We start from the raw sequence: 26,806 nt of genomic DNA on the forward strand, positions 1-26,806 counted from the left end.
AATTTTAGAGATGTTTTTAAGGTTGAAGCGGCAGGCTTTAGCCAAAGACTGAATGTGAGGAGTGAAAGAAAGATCTGAGTCAAATGTGACCCCGAGACATCGGGCATGCGGGGTAGGGGTAATGATGGAGTTGTCGACAGTTATAGAGAGATTGGGGGTGGAGAGTTTAGAAGAAGGGGGGAAAATAAGGAGCTCAGTTTTGGAGAGATTTAGCTTGAGGTAGTGAGAGGACATCCAGTTGGAGATGTGAGAAAGACAGTTAGTGACACAGGTTAGCAAGGAAGGAAAAAGGTCTGGTGCAGAGAAGTAGATTTGGGTGTCATCGGCATTCAAATGATATTGTAAACCGTGGGACTTTATTAGGGAACCTAGTGATGACGTGTAGATTGAGAAGAGAAGGGGACCGAGGACAGAGCCTTGCGGTACTCCGACAAAGTGGTGACGGGGCAGAGGAGGCCCCAGAGAAGGCTACACTAAAGGTACAGTTTGACAGGTAGGATGAGAGCCACGAGAGGGCTGTGTCACATATGCCGAAGGATTGGAGGGTTTGGAGCAAGAGAGGATGGTCAACAGTGTCGAAGGATGCGGACAGATCAAGGAGGATAAGCAGAGAAAAGTGGCCTTTTGATTTTGCTGTAAGTAGGTCGTTGGTAACCTTAACAATTGCTGTCTCTGTGGAGTGATGGGGACGAAATCCAGATTGCAATGGGTCAAGGAGGGAGTTTATTGTAAGGAAATGGGATAGGCGTGCATAAGCTAGTTTTTCGAGAAGCTTTGATGCAAGAGGGAGGAGGGAAATAGGGCGGTAGTTGGATGGGGAGGTAGGATCAAGGGAAGGTTTTTTGAGGATAGTTGTGACCAGTGCATGCTTCAGCGATGAGGGAAATATACCAGTGCTGAAGGAGAGGTTGGAAGCGTGTGTATAGGGGTAAGGGTGGTAGAGAGGGAGGGGAGTAGCTGTGAGGGGATAGGGTCAAGGGGACAGGTAGTGAGGTGTCAGATCCTATCTGCCTCCTGTTGCTGTTCCTTTAAATATCCTATTGCCTCCCTATAAAACCCCACAGGTTCATTGTCACTTTGCTGGATTATTCTTCCTGTCTCTGACGTCTCAGAGTCTCAGTGAACCAATCCGGTTCTCACCTTACAGGAAGTCAGCTGCTCTTCCAAACTTCACTGAAGCCCTGCTCAATCTCCTAACTCGCTGCTACGCTGCGTGCTCAACCTGTCAGCTCTCACTGCCTTCCTACTCACACAGGCTGTCAGCACACGCTGCCACGTCATCAGCTACGGCCGCATTCGTAACCGCTCTCACACATCCTCAGAGCAGGGGTAACCTAAGCTGGATATACATCTAACAGTTGTTGGTTTATCCTAACACCATCCTCAGGTCATATACTTCTTTATTGCTGACATTTATTTCTGCTCAAGATCGCTGTAAATATTACACTCATATTTAAGCTGCAGTAACTCCTCTCATTTATTGCCTGTGATTTCTACCATTCCCTCGTCGCCTTTGCACAGTGATACAGACTTCAGTGTCTGTCTATCACTAGTGTATCTTGGCATATATTAAACTCAGATTCCTTACCTGTAAACTTCCAGTTGTTTGCAGTTAAGGATTCTGAGACATTCCTAACCTGAGTATTAATTCCTACTATAAACAGGTTTTGTGTAAATTAATTTTGCTTGACTTTGTAAGGTGTGAAATAATAATCCAGCCTAAAGATTTAATTACTAGTGTTACAATTATGGATATGTCTGAGATATCAAATCAATTATCAGTTCTCACACAGCGTATGGATAATGTGACTCAATCAGTCAGGGAATTACAAAGTGAAACCCAGGTGTTAAAAGACTGTGTGAGAGAGATGTATGCTGTTAAAACCACACAACCAGAACCACAGGTTTCCTCGCCAGATAAATTCAGTGGTAACAGGGCTAATTTCAAAGAATTCAGAAATGCCTGTTTACTTTTGTTTGAACTCAAACCTAAAACTTATAACTCTGACCGGTTAAAGGTTCTGACCATTATTTCTTATTTGAGGGCTGAGCCCCGAATTTGGGCTGATAGTTTATTTGAAAATCAAAACCCAATATTAGATTCACTACAAGATTTTCTAAAGGCATTTTCTTCTTTATACGATGATCCTTTTAAGCAGGAATCTGCCGAAACATCACTTAGGGGCCTAAAACAAGGCAGACAGCCTGTGGAGAATTATATTTCTCAATTTAAAATATATGCCATTGAATCCAAATGGAATGAGGCTTCACTAAGACACCAATTTAGAATTGGACTCAGCGAGGAAATAAAAGATGAATTATCCCGCACTGGAGTACCAACTAGGTTGGAGGATCTCTGTAGTCTTTGTACTACTATAGACAGACGTCTGCGTGAACGCAAACTTGAGAGATCTGGTACCTCATCAACGTACAAAAAGTACACACCCACTGCTCTCACTCCTAAGGATTCAGAAACACCTATGGAGATTGGGTTTATGCGTGGTCCACTCTCTACTGAAGAGAAAAGTAGAAGGCATGCTTTAAGATTGTGCATGTACTGTGCATCCCCAGAGCATGATGTGAACACCTGCCCTCTTTTGAAAAAGACAAAACTTGGTAAGACAATCTCTAAGTCTCTTAGCTTATCACTAAACAAAAAATCTGATTCTCATATTACTTTGCCACTTACATTACAGTGGGATCTCCATCACATTGAAGTCGAGGCGTTAATCGATACCGGGGCTTCAGCAAGCTACATTGATTCTGAATTTGTAAAACTAAATAAAATTCCCTTCCTAGCAAAACAGGTGTCTGTCTCAATTAATTTAGTTGACGGATCATCTCTCTCAACAGGTCCTATAACTCAAGAGACTATACCCTTATTACTCTGTATTAATTCACGTCACAGAGAAGTAATTAGTTTTGACATAATTCCTAGCCCACTATATCCTATCATTCTCGGCTTATCATGGTTGCAACTACACAAACCTGATTTTGACTGGCAACACTCGACTGTAAATTTATCTTCCACATATTGTACACAAACTTGTTATTCACTTGACAACATTTTACTTACCACTACTGAAAACATACCTACTGTATATCAAGACTTCCAAGATGTATTTAATAAAACTGAGGCACAGGTTCTTCCGCCACACAGGCCATACGACTGCCCCATTGACCTCCTTCCTGGTGCAACTATTCCTGTAGGTCACATATACCCATTGTCAAAACCTGAATTAGATCATTTGAAGTTATACCTACAAGAGAATTTAGCCAAAGGTTTTATACGACCATCAACCTCCCCAGCTGGGGCTGGTATTTTCTTCGTTAAAAATAAAGATCAGACACTCAGGCCTATAATAGATTATAGAGAGCTAAACAAAAGAACAAAGAAAAACCGTTACCCACTCCCACTTATACCTGAACTTATAGAGAGGTTACGCACTGCCAAGATCTTTACAAAATTGGATCTCAGGGGTGCTTACAACCTCATACGAATGAGGGCTGGAGACGAATGGTTGACGGCTTTTAGAACCCGGTATGGTCATTACGAATACACTGTCATGCCATTCGGCCTTTGTAATGCTCCAGCGACATTTCAATGTTTTATCAACGACATTTTTTGTGACATTCTAGATAATTTTGTAGTTGTATACTTAGACGATATACTCATTTATTCAGACACTGAAGAACAACATATCACCCATGTCAGGACTGTTTTAGCACGCTTAAGAGAACATAAATTGTATGCCAAGGTAGAAAAATGTGAGTTCCATAATTCTAAGGTCACTTTTTTGGGATATGTCATATCTAACTCTGGAATTATGATGGATGATTCAAAAATCCATGCGATAACCCAATGGCCAACTCCGAATACCAAGAAACAGGTACAACGGTTTCTTGGATTCGCCAATTTTTACCGTAAGTTTATTTGTAACTTTGCACACACAGCCAGACCTCTCACTGACTTGACTAAACTGGGAAAGCCCTTTAAATGGACAGATAAATGTGAACAGGTCTTCCAAAAATTAAAAAAAGACTTCACCACAGCTCCCATACTGCAGTTCCCAGACACAAATAGACAGTTTATTGTCGAGGTGGATGCTTCGGATTATGCTCTGGGGGGCAATCTTGTCGCAAAAAACGATTCTTACTGATAAAATGCATCCGGTTGCTTATCTGTCCAGATTACTAACATCTGCTGAACGCAATTACCCTGTTGGGGAAAGAGAATTACTGGCGATCAAGATTGCATTTGAGCAGTGGAGACATCTACTTGAGGGTGCTACATGTCCTATTATAGTAATAACGGATCATAAAAACTTGCAGTACCTACAGCAAAATAGAACTTTGTCAGCCAGACAACTTCGCTGGAATCTCTACTTTTCGCGATTCGACTTTATCATCACTTATCGTCCAGGTACTCGAAATGGTAAGGCTGATGCTCTCTCCAGAAGAGACTCCAGACCACTCACTCAGGAAGCACCATCCACCATTATTCCAAAATCCAAAATTCTAGGGTTACTCATAACCTCTCATCCCGATTTCCAAAACTCTCAAGTAAATGACCCTTCCAAACCGCTTCAACTTCTTCATACAAAACAGAACGGGTTGTACTACTAGAATAACTTATTATATATACCTCCTACTTGTAGGACTGAACTCCTTCACTCCTGTCATACCTCTCCTTTATCCGGACATTTAGGTTTTAGGAAAACATTGGATTTGCTTCGCCGTCACTATTGGTGGCCAGCTATGACAACATCAGTTCAAAATTTCATCACCCAATGTACCACCTGTGCAACTTCAAAACCAAGTCACAAATTTCCAATAGGATTGCTTCAATCTTATCCGGTTCCAGAAACTCCTTGGTCACATATTGCAATGGATTACATTGTCGACCTACCACCCTCCAATCGTTACACTTCAGTACTTGTAATAGTAGACCTGTTTACGAAAATGGCACATTTTGTTCCTGCAGTTGGTTTACCCACTGCTCAAGAGACCTGCGAGATGCTCATTAAGGAAGTAGTCCGCTTACACGGACTCCCTACAGTGATTTTAACTGATAGGGGTTCGCAATTTACGTCCCGTTTCTGGAAGACTCTCTGCCAAACTCTGCAAATTACTCAAAAGCTCACAACATCTTATCACCCCCAGTCTAACGGGCAAGCAGAGCGAACTAATCAGTGGTTGGAGCAGTACCTCCACTGTTTCTGCTCTAACCAACAGGACACTTGGGCTAAACATCTAGCTTTGGCAGAATTTGCTTATAATAATTCCACTAACTCATCCACCTCATTCAGCCCGTTTTTCCTCAATTATGGAATACATCCAAGGATATCCTACCTACCCTACAGTCCCTCCATGAACCCGAGGGTAAATGATGCTGTTAACGACATCTCTCAAACCTTCACCGTTGCTCATCACAATATTCAATCCGCACAAGCATCACATAAGAAATATTATGATTTGCGTCATACACCCCAACCAACTTACCAAATTGGTCAACATGTATGGCTCTCTACTAAGAATCTTAGGCTGCGTACTCCATCTAGGAAGTTAAGTAAGCTTTTCATTGGTCCTTTCCCGATAGTCGATATTAAACATCCTACGACTGTTACCCTTCAACTACCTGATGTCTACAAGATTCATCCTACTTTTCACGTGTCCTTAGTGAAACCCTGTCTTACTCATAACTTGACCCCCGGTTCGGTCTCTCACAACGTCACTCAGGACCAGGAATACGAGGTACACTCTATTGTTGATTCCAGACGTAGAAAAGGTCTTCTTGAATATCTCATTCATTGGAAGGGTTTCGATCATTCTGAGGACTCCTGGGAACCAGCTACTTCTGTATCTGCTCCTAGATGTGTATCCTTGTTCCACCGTAGAAACCCTGATAGGCCTGCTCCATGAACACTCGTGGTGCGTTCCTTTTTGGGGGGGCTGTGTCAGATCCTATCTGCCTCCTGTTGCTGTTCCTTTAAATATCCTCTTGCCTCCCTATAAAACCCCACAGGTTCATTGTCACTTTGCTGGATTATTCTTCCTGTCTCTGACGTCTCAGAGTCTCAGTGAACCAATCCGGTTCTCACCTTACAGGAAGTCAGCTGCTCTTCCAAACTTCACTGAAGCCTTGCTCAATCTCCTAACTCGCTGCTACGCTGCGTGCTCAACCTGTCAGCTCTCACTGCCTTCCTACTCACACAGGCTGTCAGCACACGCTGCCACGTCATCAGCTACGGCCGCATTCGTAACCGCTCTCACACATCCTCAGAGCAGGGGTAACCTAAGCTGGATATACATCTAACAGTTGTTGGTTTATCCTAACACCATCCTCAGGTCGTATACTTCTTTATTGCTGACATTTATTTCTGCTCAAGATCGCTGTAAATATTACACTCATATTTAAGCTGCAGTAACTCCTCTCATTTATTGCCTGTGATTTCTACCATTCCCTCGTCGCCTTTGCACAGTGATACAGACTTCAGTGTCTGTCTATCACTAGTGTATCTTGGCATATATTAAACTCAGATTCCTTACCTGTAAACTTCCAGTTGTTTGCAGTTAAGGATTCTGAGACATTCCTAACCTGAGTATTAATTCCTACTATAAACAGGTTTTGTGTAAATTAATTTTGCTTGACTTTGTAAGGTGTGATATGAGGTGAGAGCACAGTATAAGTGCTGAAACATCTTCCTCAGTAACAGGGGAGAATGAGCTAAGTTTAAGGTTATGTGGGTTGTGGTTGATTGAGAGCATTTGAGGGGGTGAGAGAATGGAATTATGTTGAGAGCTGATTTCATTTCTGATGGAGTTGATTTTGTTATTGAAGTGGTTGGTAAAGTCTTGAACTGACAGAGAAGTTGTATTAGGAGGTGGGGGAGGGCGGAGAAGAGTATTGAAAGTGGAGAACAAACGTTTTGGGTTTGAAGAAAGATTAGAGCTAAGAGTAGAGAAGTAGTGTTGCTTATGGAAATTAAGGGCAGAGTAGTAGGAGTTCAAGATAAATTTGTAATGTTGAAAATCAGCTGAACTCCTAGATTTTCTCCAGTGCCGCTCAGCAGTACGGGAACATCTGCGTAGGTATCGTGTCAGAGGAGTATGCCAGGGCTGAGGATGAGTGTTTGATTTCCGAGCTATGTTAAGAGGGGCGAGATTGTCAAGGACGGATGTAAGGATGGAATTATAGTGGCAGATAGATTGGTCAGGGCATGAAAAGGAGGAGAAGGATGAGAGGAGAGGTTTGAGGGAATTAGAAAGCTGTTGTTGATCTAATGATGTAATGCTTCTGTGAAGTTTGGTGTGAGGAGCAGAAGGAGGGAGAGTTGTAGGGAAGGATGATATGTTGCAAGTAAGGAGATGGTGGTCAGAAAGAGGAAAGGGGGAGTTTGTGAAGTTTGAGAGGGTGCATAGCTAAAGATCAGGTCAAGGGAGTGACCATCTTTGTGAGTGGGAGAATCAGTCCATTGTGACAAACCAAAAGAGGAAGTGAGTTGCAGATGTTGTTTTGCAGAGGAGGCAGTGGGATTGTCAAGAGGGATGTTGAAGTCACCAAGAATGAGGGAAGGGGTGTCTGAGGAAAGGAAATAAGATAGCCAGACAGCCAAGTGATCTAGAAATTGAGTTGAGGAGCCAGGAGGACGGTATATGACTGCAACACGTATAAAAAAAGGAGAGAATAAGGGAATCATTTGGGTTTCGAATGAGGAAAATGTGAGGGAAGAGATGGGATGTATTTGTTGAAAGGTGCAACAAGATTAAAGTAAAATACCTATACCACCTCCTTGTCTATTACCAGACCTAGGAGTGTGGCTGAAGTGGAGACCCCCATGTGACAGAGCAGCAGTGTATGCTGTGTCTAGGGGAGAGAGCCAGGTTTCTGTTAGGGCCAGAAGGTTGAGGGAGTGGGAGATAAAGAGGTCATGTATAGAAGTGAGTTTGTTGCAAACAGAGCGAGAGTTCCAAAGTGCACAAGTGAAAGGGGAAGTGGCTTTTGATGCAAGAGGAATGTGAGTAAGGTTGTCAGAGTTTTGTTCTTTCATAAATAATAATAATTGTATTGTATTTTATTCATGGATCCATGCTATTCTTAATCAATGTATAATTTTTTACTAGGTTAACTTATTATTAATAAATACTGTCATAAACTGTCATACATGTTATAGCCTTCAAGCCTTTTTAGCTATTTAGCGCATAATCTCTTCCTCCCCCTTTATATTTATCTACCTGGAAAAGTTCCCTGCTTGGGCAGTGTTATTTCTTCGGGATCTACACAAAACCCCAGCAACTGTCTCTCCCTCCTCTCCCACTGGTGCTGCGTGAGAGGAGGTGAGTATCACTTAAGTTCTTATCATACGCTGGGAAAAACTTAGTATTACCTGCTGGGACCTACATAAAACCCCGGTACCTGTTATCTCCCTCCTCTCCTTTTGGAGCTGTGTGTAGAGGAGGAGAGTGTTGTGTGGGCCTCTTTTGCCTCGTTCGCAGAAATTGCTCCCGAGGCATTGTATCTCCAGGGCGAACTCTACCAAATTTTGGTGCTTCATCCTCCCTCCTCTCCCACTGGTACTGCGCGGGAGGAGGTGAGCATCTCATTCAAAAAGCTTATGACATGGTCGGAAAGTCATTAACATCTATGGCTATTGATTTAAAAAATCTAACCAACATTCCCCTTTAAAAAAAAAAGAAATAGAAAAAGTGTACTGCTCATTTCCTGGGGGTTACGATCAGCCAAGTGCCTAGGTAACTAAGAATCATTAGTGCCTACCTGTACCTGGACTCAAGATACACAGCCGACTCCATTGGAGCTTCTGTCTTATACCCTACGCGGCGACTGAGTATAATCTTGCGAGTGGTGTGCCACTCTGCCTCTGCAGTGCATGGAATTTGCCCCTTATACAAGTTTTGTACTGGTTCTGACACCAGGACAGCTCCCTTGTATTCTCTTCTGACTGCTCTTATATAAAACATACGGCTCACTTTTCCTCTCCCCTCTGGTTGCGAGAGGCGTAAAGCATTGCCTCCCTATACCCCCGGTAACAAGCTATCCAAAGCGGCTCCACCCTCTTCTGATATATCAGAGAGGCTCTACAGGGTCAAGCTGTCTCTCTGGCCTTGGGGTGTAAAGTGCGCCACGTTGGACCCTCTTGTAATGAATATATCATAATGGTTTGTTCCAGTTGTTGTTTATATTTGTTGCGGTTTATATATTCTAACACTAGGGACAAGCATGAGGTATAACAGTGAAATGGGTGTGTTATCTTCAGTTAATAAAAAGTTCTTGAAGTTGAACAATGGTGCCCTCATGAGTTCTGTGCATTCTATAACAGGAGATCTTTACATGGTGTCAGAAGTAAACAGATTTATTTAAGTTTGATTGTCATGGCTGCAAGCAGACAGCAAGTGCCTCCTATGGTCTTTGATAAAGGAAATGTATGTGAGCACTGGACAAGATGGAGAGAGCTCATGGAATTATTATTTGCTGGCCCTGATGCTGACAAGTGGACACAGGAGCAGAAGGCTGCACAGTTTCTCATTTGCATTGGAGAGAAAGGCAGAGATATTTGCAGATCATGGAGTGCAAGTGGAGCTATATCTGCTGAAGGTAAAAAGGATCCCAATGTGTTATTTGAGAAATTTGAGACATACTGTAATCCTAAGAAAAACATAACTGTGCAGAGAAAAGTGTTTTATGAAAGACATCAGGGTTAAACAGAATCTATAGATGAGTGGGTCATACAGCTACATCTCATAGCTAAAGACTGTTCCTTTCAGGACTGTGATGATATGATAAAAGATAGAATTGTGATGGGATCACATTCTAGAGAAGTACAGGAAAAATTACTGCTAGAAGAGGATCTAAATTTAAATTTAGTGATGTATTCAAATGTTGATCTATTATTAGTATTAATATTGTTTACTATTTTTTTATGTTTGTACATCTTCTTTTTGTATTTAATAATATTTTGAATTGTTTTTAAACTATTATCATATATTTTTGTTTTCTACGTAACCGTTTTATGTAAAAAATTTTTAGCATGTATATGTTTTTAATGGTGTATTTCAATGTTAATTTTGTACCCTAATGATCTCTGTAAATATATGCTGTTTGCGTTCAATTGTATCGCTGAGTAGAAGTAATTGTTATCCTGTGTTTTAATATTCAACATGTAATAGTGTTTTAATATTCAACATGTAATAATTGCCTCTATGGTAGAAATAGTTAATCCGCTGTTCATAAGGGTGTGTATACAGAACCTATCCGGATTGGTGTGTATCAGTATCCAATCAGGTTGAAGCACCGGCCTTAAATATGAACACTTTACACAGCATATTATCTTGCTCTTGAAAAAGCCCGGGCGTACACCGGGGGAAACGCGTCGAGCTACCTACATGTTTTAAGAAGGGTTTGGAGAAAGCCGCCCGTTGTGACCTAAGCTGTGTGTAAATGCTCAGATGAAAAGTGGGACATACGAGTCAGCTGTGGTCTTCCTTGCTCTTGGATTAAAGAATTGTTCACATCATAGATTGTGAAAGGCCCTTTTAAAACCTACCGTTTGTAAGTAGGAATTGTACAGTGTCTTGTTTATGTGCCAATAAAACTACTACCTTGAATCTTGGTTCTTCTGCGCTGTTCTTATTTTACAGCTTCTTTGTATTACGTCATTATCCGGTGTGGGGAGAGAGACACAGGACGAGAGCGGCTGCATTAGGATCGAGTTACAAAGAACATCACCTGTTGGTGGAAACACCTGTATCCCTCTTTGTTTCATAGAGGACAAGTCTGTATATAAGACCAGTGGTAATATTGTTATTTGTTATATTTGTTTTATGTGAAGCGCTGCTTTCTTTTTTCTTTTTCTAACCATAAACTCTGCAGTAAAAATAGCTAGAGCATATGAAACATCCAGAGCTCACATGCAGTTAATTCAAAGTGACACAGAAGTCTTACACATGGTGCAAAGGAAAAGTGAAAGTAATCTGATTCATAGCAGAAAAGCAAATAACCTGCAGGATTGTGCAGAGCAAACTCTTTACAGAAGCTGTACTAAATGTGGTACAAAACACACTAAGAATACACACGGCTAGATTTAGAGTTTGGCGGTAGCCATCAAAACCAGCGTTAGAGGCTCCTAACGCTGGTTTTGGGCTACCGCTGGTATTTAGAGTCAGTCAGGAAAGGGTCTAACGGTCACTTTGCAGCCACAACCTTTCCATACCGCAGATCCCCCTGCGCCATTTGCGTATCCTATCTTTTCAATGGGATCTTTCTAACGCTGGTATTTAGAGTCGTGGCTGAAGTGAGCGTTAGAAATCTAACGACAAAACTCCAGCCGCAGAAAAAAGTCAGTAGTTAAGAGCTTTCTGGGCTAACGCCGGTTTATAAAGCTCTTATCTACTGTGCTCTAAAGTACACTAACACCCATAAACTACCTATGTAATAGAGTGGAGGCCCCCCACATCGCCGCCACTCTATTAAAATTTATTAACCCCTAATCTGCCGACCGCACACCGCCGCCACCTACGTTATCCCTATGTACCCCTAATCTGCTGCCCCTAATACCGCCGACACCTACATAATATTTATTAACCCCTAATCTGCTGCCCCCAACGTCGCCGCCACCTATCTACAATTATTAACCCCTAATCTGCCAACCGCACACCGCCGCAACCTACGTTATCCCTATGTACCCCTAATCTGCTGCCCCTAACACTGCCGACCCCTATATTATATTTATTAACCCCTAATCTGCCGCCCCCAACGTCGCCTCCACCTACCTACAATAATTAACCCCTAATCTGCCGACCGGATCTCACCGCTACTCTAATAAATGTATTAACCCCTAAAGCTAAGTCTAACCCTAACACTAACACCCCCCTAAGTTAAATATAATTTAAATCTAACGAAATAAATTAACTCTTATTAAATAAATTAATCCTATTTAAAGCTAAGTACTTACCTGTAAAATAAACCCTAATCTAGCTACAATATAAATTATAATTATATTGTAGCTATTTTAGGATTAATATTTATTTTACAGGTAACTTTGTATTTATTTTAACCAGGTACAATAGCTATTAAATAGTCAATAACTATTTAATAGCTACCTAGTTAAAATAATTACAAAACTACCTGTAAAATAAATCCTAACCTAAGTTACAATTAAACCTAACACTACACTAGCAATAAATTAATTAAATAAAATACCTACAATTATCTACAATTAAACCTAACACTACACTATCAATAAATTAATTAAATAAAATACCTACAATTAAATACAATTAAATAAACTAACTAAAGTACAAAAAATAAAAAAGAACTAAGTTACAAAAAATAAAAAAATATTTACAAACATTAGAAAAATATTACAACAGTTTTAAACTAATTACACCTACTCTAAGCCCCCTAATAAAATAACAAAGACCCCCAAAATAAAAAAATGCCCTACCCTAGTCTAAAATTAAAATAGAAAAGCTCTTTTACCTTACCAGCCCTTAAAAGGGCCATTTGTGGGGCATGCCCCAAAGAATTCAGAAAAAAAACATACAATACCCCCCCCAACATTACAACCCACCACCCACATACCCCTAATCTAACCCAAACTCCCCTTAAATAAACCTAACACTAAGCCCCTGAAGATCTTCCTACCTTATCTTCACCACACCGGGTATCAGCGATCCGTCCAGGCTCCGATGTCTTGATCCAAGCCCAAGCCGGGGGCTGAAGACATCCATCCTCCGGCTGAAGTCTTGATCCAAGTGGGCAGAAGAGGACATCCGGACCGGCAAACATCTTCATCCAAGCCGCATCTTCTATGTTCTTCCATCCGATGACGACTGGCTGATCTTCAAGGCCTCCAGCGCGGATCCACCCATCTTCACCGACGACTTCCTGACGAATGACGGTTCCTTTAAGGGACGTCATCCAAGATGGCGTCCCTCGAATTCCGATTGGCTGATAGGATTCTATCAGCCAATCGGAATTAAGGTAGGAAAATTCTGATTGGCTGATGGAATCAGCCAATCAGATTCAAGTTCAATCCGATTGGCTGATCCAATCAGCCAATCAGATTGAGATTGCATTCTATTGGCTGTTCCGATCAGCCAATAGAATGCGAGCTCAATCTGATTGGCTGATCAGAATCAGAATTTTCCAACCTTAATTCCGATTGGCTGATAGAATCCTATCAGCCAATCGGAATTCGAGGGACGCCATCTTGGATGACGTCCCTTAAAGGAACCGTCTTTCATCGGGAAGTCGTCAGTGAAGATGGATGTTCCGCGTCGGCGGGATGAACTACATGGATCCGGAAGAAAGAAGATTGAAGATGCCGCTTGATAGAAGACTTCAGTCGGATCATGGACCTCTTCAGCTCCCGCTTGGATGAAGACTTCAGCCGGATCATGGACATCTTCAGCCCCCGCTTGGGCTTGGATCAAGACATTGGAGGCTCTTCTGGATCGATCGGTGAACCCGGCGTGGTGAAGACAAGGTAGGGAGATCTTCAGGGGCTTAGTGTTAGGTTTATTTAAGGTGGGTTTGGGTTAGATTAGGGGTATGTGGGTGGTGGGTTGTAATGTTGGGGGGGGTATTGTATGTTTTTTTTTTACAGGCAAAAGAGCTGAATTCTGCAAAGGGCCCTTTTCAGGGCTGGTAAGGTAAAAGAGCTTTTCTATTTTAATTTTAGAATAGGGTAGGGCATTTTTTTATTTTGGGGGTCTTTGTTATTTTATTAGGGGGCTTAGAGTAGGTGTAATTAGTTTAAAATTGTAATATTTTTCTAATGTTTGTAAATATTTTTTTAATTTTTGTAACTTAGTTCTTTTTTATTTTTTGTACTTTAGTTAGTTTATTTCATTGTATTTATTTGTAGGTATTGTATTTAATTAATTTATTGATAGTGTAGTGTTAGGTTTAATTGTAGGTAATTGTAGGTAGTTTATTTAATTTATTTATTGCTAGTGTAGTGTTAGGTTTAATTGTAACTTAGGTTAGGATTTATTTTACAGGTAATTTTGTAATTATTTTAACTAGGTAGCTATTAAATAGTTATTAACTATTTAATAGCTATTGTACCTGGTTAAAATAATTACAAAGTTGCCTGTAAAATAAATATTAATCCTAAAATAGCTACAATATAATTATAATTTATATTGTAGCTATATTAGGGTTTATTTTACAGGTAAGTATTTAGCTTTAAATAGGAATAATTTATTTAATAAGAGTTAATTTATTTAGTTAGATTAAAATTATATTTAATTTAGGGGGGTGTTAGTGTTAGGGTTAGACTTAGCTTTAGGGGTTAATACATTTATTAGAGTAGCAGTGAGATCCGGTCGGCAGATTAGGGGTTAATTATTGTAGGTAGGTGGAGGCGACGTTGGGGGTGGCATATTAGGGGTTAATAAATATAATATAGGGGTCAGCGGTGTTAGGGGCAGCAGATTAGGGGTACATAGGCATAACGTAGGTTGCGGCGGTGTACGGAGCGGCAGATTAGGGGTTAATAATAATATGCAGGGGTCAGCGATAGCGGTGGCGGCAGATTAAGGGTTAATAAGTGTAAGGTTAGGGGTGTTTAGACTCAGGGTACATGTTAGGGTGTTAGGTGCAGACTTAGGAAGTGTTTCCCCATAGGAAACAATGGGGCTGTGTTAGGAGCTTAACGCTGCTTTTTTGCAGGTGTTAGGTTTTTTTTCAGATCAAACTGCCCTATTGTTTTCTATGGGGGAATCGTGCACGAGCACGTTTTTTAAGCTGGCCGCGTCCGTAAGCACCGCTGGTATCGAGAGTTGCAGTGGCAGTAAATATGCTCTACGCTCCCTTTTTTGGAGCCTAACGCAGCCATTCTGTGAACTCTAAATACCAGCGGTATTTAAAAGGTGCGGGGGAAAAAAAGCATGCGTAGCTAACGCACCATTTTGGCCGAAAAACTCTAAATCTAGCCGACAGTGTCCAGCACAGGGAAAAATATGCTACAAATGTCAGAAAAACAAACATTTTGCCAGGGTGTGCAGAAACAACACTATAAAGTATAGGAAGTCAGTGAATCAAGTGGAGCAAGATGAAAATGAAACTGATAGTGACATTGATCAAAGTACAATATTTCTAGCTATGGTGGATAAAACAAATGTAGAACAAGATGAAGTATATGTTGAGATTCTTGTGAGCACACAAACATACCAATAAAATTCAAGATTGATACAGGTGCACAAGTAAATTGCATTCCTGCTAGCACATATTATGAAAAACTGGCAAACATATGTGAGCTTGAAAAGTCTGGTCTGTCAAAACTTGTTGGTTATGGAGGACAACAGCTACATGTACTGGGAAAGTGCTCATATCAATGCATGTTACAAAACAAAAAACTTAATTTGGAATTTTATGTTATAGACACCCCAGCAAAGCCTGTTTTAGGGTTAAGTGCCTGCAAACAGCTAAATCTTATAAAAATAGTCATGACTGTTGATCAGTATAACAAAGGTTTATCTAAGCAACATGATGAGGAACTATTTTCAGATGTGTTTCAAGGTCTAGGTTGTTTGCCTGGTGAATGCAGCATTAAACTAAAACCAGATGCACATCCAGTAATTCATTCACCAAGAAGGATTCCAATTGCCATAAAAGACAAACTCAAAGAGGAACTGGATCGCATGGTAATTTTAGGAGTGCTGAAAAAAGTAGATGAGCCCACTGAGTCGGTGAGTTCAATGGTTGCAGTAGAAAAGAAAAACTCAAGTGCTTTAAGAATATGCATTGATCCAAGAGATTTAAACAGAGAAATCATGTGAGAACACTACAGTTTGCCAACTCTAGATGACATCACACACAAGTTAGCACATGCAAAATTCTTCAGTGTATTAGATGCTCAGTCAGGATATTGGCAGCTCAAATTAGATGAACAGAGCAGCAGGCTCACCACTTTTAATTCACCATTTGGAAGATGGCGCTTTACTAGAGTTCCCTTTGGTATTGCCCCAGCACAAGACATATTTCAGAAAAAGCACATGAAACCATTGAAGGCCTTCATGGTGTAGATGTAATCATAAATGATCTTCTGGTATATGGATCTACATGGAAAGAACATGATCAAAATCTGTGTGCACTATTGGAACGGTGTCGAGAGAGAAACATGAAGTTAAACCCAGGTAAAATGCAAATCGGTGTTACCCAAGTTAAATATTTTGGTCATATTCTGTCACAAGATGGGCTAAAAGCAGACCCAGAGAAAATAGCAACAATACAACATCTGGATCATCCTACCTCTAAGAAGGAATTAGAAACCATTCTGGGTATGTATAATTATCTGTCAAGGTTTGTTCCTGGACTAGCAGAAGCTACAGCTCCACTAAGAGAACTACTCCAAAAGGATGCACTATGGAGCTGGAATGACTCAATAAATAATATTTTTGAAGATGTCAAAGGTCTTATTGTGCGTTCATCGGAAACTGGATTACAATATTTTGACCCCAAGAAGGAGGTAACAATACAGGTTGATGCCTCTCAGTTTGGGTTAGGAGCAATCCTTATGCAGGAAGGCAGGCCTGTTGCATATGCTTCCAGATCAATGACTCCTACACAACGCAACTATGCCCAAATAGAAAAAGAAATGTTGGCCATTGTAATTGGTTGTGAAAAGTTTCATCAATACATCTATGGGCAGAAAGTCACAGTTGAGACTGATCATAAACCACTTATGAGCATCATGGAAAAACCACTTCTGTCCGCTCCACCAAGGCTGCAAAGAATGATCCTAAGAATACAAAAATATGATATGCATGTAGTATATGTACCTGGCAATATAATTCCAGTAACTGATATGCTTTCAAGGACATTTAAGCCTGGACAAGACGAAAGAGAGGAAAGGGACTTGGAAGAGCATGTGCCCTCTGTACTTTCACAATTACCTGCTACTGATGAGAAACTTAAAGAAATACAGCTAGCAACAGAAAGGGATGCAACTATGGCCAATTTGATTACAATAATAAGGCAAGGATGGCCAAACTCAAAAGCCAAAGTGAATGTTGACTTAAAACCTTACTGGAATGTAAGAAAAGAACTGTCAATAATTGATGGGATTGTTTTTAAAGGGGAGAGAATTGTGGTTTCCCCGGAGCTCAGGTAATAAATAATAAGAAAACTGCATATAGGGCATTTTGGAATAGCCTTGTGTAAAAGACCTGCTAGGGATCTCTTATATTGGCCTGGAATGAATTCACAGATTGAAGACATGGTCAATAATTGTGCAACATGTCAAGAAAATCAAAGAGCAAACCAAAAGGAGCCAATGGTAACAAGAGTACAGCCAGAGAGAGCTTGGCAAAGAATTGCATCAGACCAATTTACATGGAACCATAACAACTACCTTATAATGGTAGACTACTACAGTCGTTACTTTGAAATAGTTCAACTAAGAGACACTAACTCTAGTGCAGTGATAAATGTCATTAAATCTGTCTTGGCAAGACATGGCATATGTGATGAGTTAATATCAGATAATGGTCCTCAGTACTCCTCAATGGAATTCCCAAACTTTGCAAAAGAATGGGGTTTCAAACACACGTTGTCCAGCCCACATTACCCACAGTCAAATGGCTTAGCTGAAAAATATGTACAAATTGCAAAGAACATTTTGGAAAAAGCAGCCCAAACTAATCAAGATCCATACCTGTGTATTCTAAACTACCGTAACACTCCAATAGATGGAATTGCATCACCTTCACAATTACTAATGAGTAGACTTTAAAATCAGTTTTGCCTTCAACACCTACACAACTTGCCTCCAAAGTACAGAATCCTGAAATGGTTAAAAGGCGAGTGGAAACATTAAAATATAGGCAGAAACAGTACTGTGATCGTGGGTCTAAATTTCTAAAACCTTGTGAGCTTGGCGATAGAGTAAGGATGCAAAATTTAGAAGGAAGGTGGAAACCTGCAGTGGTAACCAAAGTAACACGTGCACCATGCTCATACATTGTCCGTACCGAGAATGGCAAAGATTACCGGTGCAACAGAGTACATCTGCGTCACAACAGAGGTACAAATACAGGAGTTACAAATATTCCAGATGCAGTGCTTCATGTACCACCAAGGATGTCACATAGTGATATAAATGAGACTCTAAGCTCAACTGATGCTTCACATGTGGACATACAGGAGGGACTATTACTGAGTACAACACCAACTGCACAACTCTCTGATCACAGCTCCAATGTGATTCTTCCTAGCACAACAGAAACAGTACAAGTTGAGCCACCCAGTAGATTCTCAAGATATGGACGGAAAATCAAGCCAAAGTATTGGGAAGATTATGACACTACATAACTGTGTGCTTTGTTTGTTTGTTTTTGTGCTTGTTTTTTTTTTTTAAATGTATATTCCTTTATATCTAATATATATTGTTTTATTTTTTATTTATTTTTAAGAAGGGAGATGTAATGAATATATCATAATGGTTTGTTCCAGTTGTTGCTGTTTATATTTGTTGCAGTTCATATATTCTAACACTAGGGACAAGCATGAGGTATAACAGTGAAATGGGTGAGTTATCTTCAGTTAATAAAAAGTTCTTGAAGTTGAACAATGGTGCATTCATGAGTTCTGTGCATTCTATAACAGGAGATCTTTACACCTCACTCCAACGGCCTCATCTGCTATTGGAGCCCTAGGAGAAGAAGCACAGTTCGAGGGCGGCCTTTCAGCATAGCAGGGTCTGGACTGCCTCTAAGGTACTGTAATCTTCTTTTTTCCTAAATGTGATATAGGCAGCCTGAAGGAATAATTCAAACTACCGGATCTGCCTACACCACTAATACAACGCAGGGGAAAGGGAAAAACTAAGGATAGTTCAATAAACAGAAGAAGGGAGGAAATTTTGGGGAAGGGGAGAAGAGAAGGATATAGTAAAGGAAAAAGACGCCACTATAAATCAAGTTTGGCTCAACCCACAAAGAACCACAGAAAACCTGTCATCTGGCATACAGCCTAATTCACTCTCCCGTCCTCCACCCCACCAGACCTTACAGTGGTATTTATATTTATTACCTCTAAAGTACTGGTGAAATCACAATATTATTGCTCTGCTTAAACTGTCTAAATGACGCTGTTTTTGTAAATTTTCATTGTATCTTTATGATTCTTTCTTAGAGTATTGGTGAAAAATCTATTATTAAAATCTCTGCATTTAACTATGAACATATGTTGGCCACAGGGCTAACTTATATCCTTAGATAACTTAAAAAAGTATGGATCATTTTCTCAAGTGGTGAGAATTTTGGTGTATCTGCTAGCGAGTGGGCTGCAGGCTCACCTTGTGCTCATAATTTTTGAGTATTGAATAGCAGATGTTACAAATACAAATTAGTAAAGTGAAGCAGAATGTATCTATTGCAAAACTGTTAGATGCAGAGTTATGTAACTTAATAGCTCCTCCATAATTGCTGACTAAACTTAAATATAATTAGTAGCTTCTTTTTTCACTTTTAGTGGGGAAGGGATAAAATGGAAGGGCTATAAAAAAACAAGAGAGGCAAGGGAAAGGAAAGGGGGGGGGAGAGGGAAATCAGAAACAGTACACAACTGGGAGGTAGACAATTCAGTATTACTGAGCTGGTTGTAATAACGTATAAGTCTGATAAAATAAGCTTATTTTAGAATTTATTCCACTTTCACTAGCAGGAGTAAAATTCTGCGGGTGGTAACTAGCTCTACGGCATCAAATATTATTTCTATGTAAACACAGCCAGAATCCCCTGATAGACACAAATACCATAAAATTAAAGTAAAACACCTTCAAAACACAGCAAAATACATACAGTTTGCAATAGTTTTTCCCAGGTATTCGGTATTCCTAACCCTCTCAGTCTTAAAAAGGGAAAAGGGAGAAGGGAAGAGGGGTAAGGATAACAAAGGGGAGGAAAACAAAAAAAATAAAGGAAAAGAAACTAAAGGAAACGATTTTAAAATTGTCATTGGTCCTATTATTAAATATAATATAGGAAGGCTTAAAAAATAGAAGGGGAAAAAAAAAATACAACATTTGGGCAGGATGCCCAGGCTTCATTGCGTAGCATCAAGACCGCAGACTGCTCTTGGGCAATCTCCCCTGTTTTTTGTTCTGCCTTGACTGGGTCAGCTTTCCTAAGTAATCTATACTCACTCTCCCCCCCCCCCGCACTCACCTTCCCCATTCTCACTATCACCTTTTTTTTCCCTTCCTCACCTTCCCCGAGGGGGTCTTCTACCCCCTCCTTATTTTGGCACTGGGAGTTGTCTCCCCGGATTCGATTCAGTCTTGCACCTTCACAACTCCTGCACTTGGCACATGGATAAACTCCTCCACACTTCCTCTAGGACCCCTTCCCCAGCTATGGCAGCCAAACACAGGGATAGGAAACACAAGGGTACTCATGATTTTGCCGCTGATATCCATGCAGTCTCATTAAATATAGCAACAACAAATGAAGCAATCAACATTCAGAACTTGGTTTCTGATGCCCTCTCTCCAAAATTTGATTTCCTCAAATCGGAAATTAAGCAAGACATTTTATCATTAACCCAGGAAATTAGACAGTTCTCCAATAGAATACAAGAAGTGGAGCAAAGGGTATCTGATCTAGAAGATTTAACAACATCACACAGTTCTAAATTCGACGCCATAGATATAAATATTCAAAAAATGCAGTGCAGACTAGAGGATTTAGAGAATCGCTCTAGAAGAAATAACATTAGAATCATTGGACTCCCAGAAGAAAAACAATATGAGAACCTTTGGTACCTTAATTTCAGATATGTTAACTAAAGCTCTTAAAATTCCTTTTGATTACCAGAAGGTCATAGTCGAAAGAGCCCACAGGGTGGGAGCACCCCGAACAGACAGCAGAGGTAGCAGTAGGCCTAGACCCGTGATAGCAAGGCTTTTAAATAATCAAGACAAAGTTACCCTACTCCATTATTTCCGTAGAAACCAACCCATAACTATTGAAGGTGCTAAAATTATCTTATTTCAAGATTTCTCCACTGAAACAGCTTTAAAGTGAAGGGAACTGGCTCCTGTATGCTCCAAATTCTGGAGGAATCTTTGAAACTAAAGACATCATGGGTTAAGGAAGTTTTTTCCGCACCAGATCCTAGAAGGAAGAGAGGAGTGGCCATATTAATAGGGAAGAGGATTAATCTGGAAATTATACATTCTGAGGCAGACTCAGAGGGGAGAAACGTGTTGTTGAAAGTTAAAATTGTTAAAACAATTTATACGTTTTGTAATATATATGCTCCCAATGTCCTTGATCCAGAGTTCTGTTCTGGAATGGCCTTCAATCTAAACTTCTCTCTTATTGTGAATGCCATCTAGTCCTTGGGGGAGATTTTAACATGGCCCCACAGTGTCCATTAGACAGAATAAGACAAAACCCCAAACAGCTCAAGCAGAAAAAAAGACAATCTAGAAACCAAAATGTTTAAAAAAATTACCCAAAATCTTGCAATATTAGATTTATGGAGGATCCAGAATCTTGATGTTCAAGATTATACTTGTCTCTCAAAGGCTCACAAAACATTATCTAGGATCGACCTATTCCTGGTCGATGAACGTCTATGTACAAAAAAGTTAAAGGCAGGAATAATGCCGATCCTGCTATCTGATCACGGGCCTATTTTCCTTGAGTTTCAGCTCAACCACTTTGAACACAAATCTTTACAATTCTTCTTTCCCTACTTTCTTGCATCAGATCTAAAATTTAAAAGGTGGCTGAAGAACAAATTTGAGGAATATGTTCACTTTAATGGCAATTATTCGGACTGCCCTGAAATATTCTGGGAAGCTGCAAAAGCAGTGCTCAGATGTGAAATAACAGCATACAGCGCCATGATATCCAAGAAGATGAAGGCAAGAGAAAAAGAAGCATTCAAATCTCTGACCAACTCTTACAATCACTTCTTACTAGATAAGATTCCCCTAAATTGGGCAAAATATGTACGAGCCAAAAATGAATGGGACACCTTCATAATGTTTCTGTCACGCTCGGCCGCTAGGAAGCTCTGGCGGTCCTCTCTGTGTGCTTGATTGGCAGGTAGTCTGAGCCGCCCCTTCCTGATGATGTCACTACCAGGCTTTTTATTCCGGGCTTGTTTCTTCAGTGCCCATTTGTTTGTTCCTCTTTGTGGCTCCTGTGAGGACTTCGCTGTGGAAACTCTCTAACTGCTGATTTTCTGTTGCCAAACTTTGCAAAGACTGACTATGCTGAGTTAACCCTCAAACTTCCTGATAACCTGTTGCCAAACACTACAAGTACTGTTTATTCTGTGAATCTCTCAAACTGCATGTTAACCTGTTGCCAAACTCTGCAAGTATTGTTTGTTCAGTGTAACCTTCAAACTGCTTGATATCCTGTTGCCAAACACTGCAAATACTGTTTATTCTGTGAAACTCTCAAACTGCATGTTTACCTGTTGCCAACCTCTGCAAGTACTGTTTATTCAGTGTAAACATTCAAACTGCTTGATATCCTGTTGCCAAACACTGCAAGTACTGTTTATTCTGTGAAACTCTCAAACTGTATGTTAACCTGTTGCCAAACTCTGCAAGTACTGTTTATTCAGTGTAAACCTTCAAACTGCTTGATATCCTGTTGCCAAACTCTGCAAGCACTGTTTATTCAGTGTAAACGCTCAAACTGCATGATAACCTGTTGCCAATCTCTGCAAGTACTGATTAATCTGTGTTAACCTTCAAACTACCTGATATCCTGTTGTCTAACTCTGCAAGTACTGACTATTCAGTATTAACCCTCAAATTGCCTGATAACCTGTTGCCAACTCTGCAAGGACTGACTACACAGTGTTAACCCTCAAACTACTGGATATCCTGTTGTCTAACTCTGCAAGGACTGACTATTCAGTATTAACCTTCAAACTGCCTGATAACCTGTTGCCAAACTCTGCAAGGACTGACTACACAGTGTTAACCCTCAAACTACCTGATAACAAGTTACCTACTCCTGCATTATTAACTGTTTCTTGTTTTACCCTTCCTCTGTATGAGTATAAGTGGACTATCCCTGCTCTACTGATTCTGTGGAAGACATTTCCTGAAACCAGTTCCTTACTCAGAAGTCTATTTGGCTGATATCTTGAATTACTTTGGACTCAGGCTAACTCTGCTCCATATCTTGAGTACATTGTTTTTTAGAGGTTGTCGTGGGGTCACATCCTAAATTAAACTCAGAGTGCAAGGGTGTTGTTTAAGTTCGCCCTAGCATTTGGGTCTTCTTCTGGACATTTCCTAACCTGACAGTTTCAAGAAACACAAAAGGAGTTAAGACTGCAAGCTAAAATGTACAGATATGGAAATAAATCTGGGAAGATTTTAGCTAAGTTGGTTAAAAACAATAATTGATTGAGAAACTTCATTATAAAGGGAAGTTCCTTTTAAAACCTGAAGAAATTTCTGACGTATTCTTAGAATACTATCAACAGCTTTACTCATCTAAACAATCAGACACAGATAAATCCGCTGATTTTTGCAGTAAAATCAAATACCCCACAATAACAGCGGAAGTGCTGGACAGCCTTAACTCCCCTATCACAGAGTTGGAGATTGAGAAAATGATCTCCAAGCTACCCTCTAATAAAGCTGCAGGTCCAGATGGACTCCCCAACGAGTTTTTCAGGATTTTGTTAGCAGAGACTGCCCCATATCTGTGCAATCTTTATAACGACATCTATATCAATGGCAAATCGGTTCCACCTTCTCTCTCTTCTTCATTTATAACCCCAATTCTTAAAGGAAGGAAAGATCCCACTCAGAAGGAGTCATATAGACCGATAGCCCTCTTAAATTCAGATTATAAAATAATAGCTTCAATCTTGGCATCTAGACTCCAGGTAATTCTTTCAAAAATCATCCACACCGATCAAGCGGGGTTTTTAAATAAACGTAACTCTGCAGCAAAAATTAGAGAAGTCTTGGTGATAACTGAATATTTCGGGAATCGCTCGGCATCTGATGGTGGGAGAGAGGGCCTCTCTGACCTTGCCATCATTTCAATTGATGCTGAAAAAGCCTTGGACTCAGTGTTTTCTGATCACATCACTACTTCCCTAGCTAAATTTGGGATCGGAGGCAAGTTTCTCAAATTCATAGGCAACTTATACAGTGAACCCCACACGAGAATGATAGTAAACAATATTGTCTCCCTGCCGATCACACTTGGAAGAGGGACGCGACAGGGATACCCTCTCTCCCACCTTCTTTTCGATGTAGCCATCGAACCCCTTGCAATTATGATTAGGCAATGTCTAGAAGGTATTAAAATTGGCAACTGCATGTTGAAAATCGTGCTGTATGCAGATGATATACTTTTGTATTTATCTAATACTAAATCCAGCATACCTAAGCTTCTTCAGATAATTGACTTACTTTGGCTCAGGAAAAACTGTAACTTTCCTTTTAGGGTGGTCAATAACTCCTTTAAATATCTAGGAATATTTATTTCAGGTAAATCAGGAGACCTCTACAATCTTAACATACTCCCAATATTAAAAAACATTAAGGAAAAACTAAAAACTTGGCAATACTTGCCACTATCAATTTCTGGGCGAATAGCACTATTTAAAATGGTCCTTCTCCCGAAGCTGCTATATTTCCTTCAAAATACCCCAATAATCTTTTAGAAAAGGATATCCGTTCGATTAATCGCTCACTTAGACTGTTCATATGGCAGGAGAAAAGACCTAGGATATCTTTAACTAAACTTTCCCTACCAAAAGAATTTGCAGGCTTGGCACTGCCTGATATAAGACTTTACAATCTCATTTTTTTGGTCCGCATAGTAACTGACTGGATTTTTTCTAAGAACTATGTCTTGAATAATGCACTTGAAACAAATGTCTGTAACCCATTTCTTCCAATAGCATTAATCCATTCTGAGCCAAAGGAGTTACCGGCGGAAACAAAGGGATTCAAAACCATTCTAAACCCATTAAAGGCATGGTGGAAAATAAATAAGCTCTTAGAAATAAACAGCAAGGTCTCACAATATCTACCTCTGATAGGGAACCCGAAATTTCAGTCAGGCCTAAACTCTGCAGTTTTTTAAAGATGGCATAATGCTGGGCTAAACAGGTTATTACACCTCATGGACAGAGAAAGAAAGTGTATAAAAACATTCGAGGAACTTAAGGATGATTTTAACTTGACTAATAAGAACCTTTTTGCATACCTACAGATAAGGCATTTTTTCTTGGAAATAATAAAAGATGCAGGCTGGTGCTGGGCCTTGGGCAACCTGGAAAGCTGGCTTATGCTAACTAAAAATGGCCAGATGTCAATTAGTCTGTGCTATCATCTTTTGGCCTCCAGCAAGGGTGCCCTAATCTTAGAGAAGATTGCATCAGACTGGAACCTATTAACATCACAGAATAGCATTGAACCAAAAACTCTCCAAATATCAATTAATAAAGTAGTGCAGGCTACACTTTCTGCAACCTGGCGAGAAGCACATGTAAAACTTTTACATAGAACATATTTTACCCCCGAGAAAGGTTTCAAACTTCACAATTTAAGCTTCAATGAATGCCCTAAATGTTCATTTCCTGCTGCTGATTTGGTACGTATGCTATGGAAATGCCCAAAAATAAGAAACTTTTGGTATAAATTAGAATATTGGCTTAACAACTCATTGAAGATCTCATCCCTGGCTCTATCATTGGAATAGGTCATACTATGTCTAAAGAACAAAGCAGGCCACCAGCACAGTGAAAAACTAATAATTTATCTATTTTAACAGCCAGATATCTAATCCTTAAAAAATTGAAAATGCGAACGATCCCAAGTATACATGAAATCAGGAATTTTCTGAAGAAGCAGTGTATACTGGAACAAAAAGACACCAATATAGACAATGAGTCAGATATAAGAACATTCTTTAATAAGTGGGCAGAATTTATAAAAACACTCCCAGCTACAGAAATAGACTTTTTGATCTTCCCATTTAAAAACTCAGAGATAGTACTTCTAGGTATTTGGTAAGTTGGCTGGAGGGGGGGGGGGGAATGGAGGAGGGAGATTATATTTCCTTTTTTTTTTGTGTATGTGTTTTATTTTTGTGGGGATTAGTCTTCGCTCAGATATGTTGGTTAGAAATATGTTTAACAAACAATGTAAATATTATCTTATGTTGAATTATGCATAACCTTAGTTTTTAATTTAAATGAGTAAATTAGCAGAACTTGATTAGTAGTTGAGAATGACTAGCAATTTTAGGCCTAGATTTAGAGTTTGGCGGTAGCCGTGAAAACCAGCGTTAGAGGCTCCTAACGCTGGTTTTAGGCTACCTCCGGTATTTGGAGTCACTCAAAAAAGGGTCTAACGCTCACTTTTCAGCCGCGACTTTTCCATACCGCAGATCCCCTTACGTAAATTGCGTATCCTATCTTTTCAATGGGATTTTTCTAACTCCGGTATTTAGAGTCGTGTCTGAAGTGAGCGTTAGAAATCTAACGACAAAACTCCAGCCGCAGAAAAAAGTCATTAGTTAAGAGCTTTCTGGGCTAACGCCGGTTCATAAAGCTCTTAACTACTGTACTCTAAAGTACACTAACACCCATAAACTACCTATGTACCCCTAAACCGAGGTCCCCCCACATCGCCGCAACTCGATTAAATTTTTTTAACCCCTAATCTGCCGACTGCCACCTACGTTATCCTTATGTACCCCTAATCTGCTGCCCCTAACACCGCCGACCCCTATATTATATTTATTAACCCCTAATCTGCCCCCCACAACGTTGCCG

The sequence above is a fragment of the Bombina bombina genome, chromosome 2 (genome assembly GCF_027579735.1).
Source record: "Bombina bombina isolate aBomBom1 chromosome 2, aBomBom1.pri, whole genome shotgun sequence".
Taxonomy (NCBI): domain Eukaryota; kingdom Metazoa; phylum Chordata; class Amphibia; order Anura; family Bombinatoridae; genus Bombina; species Bombina bombina.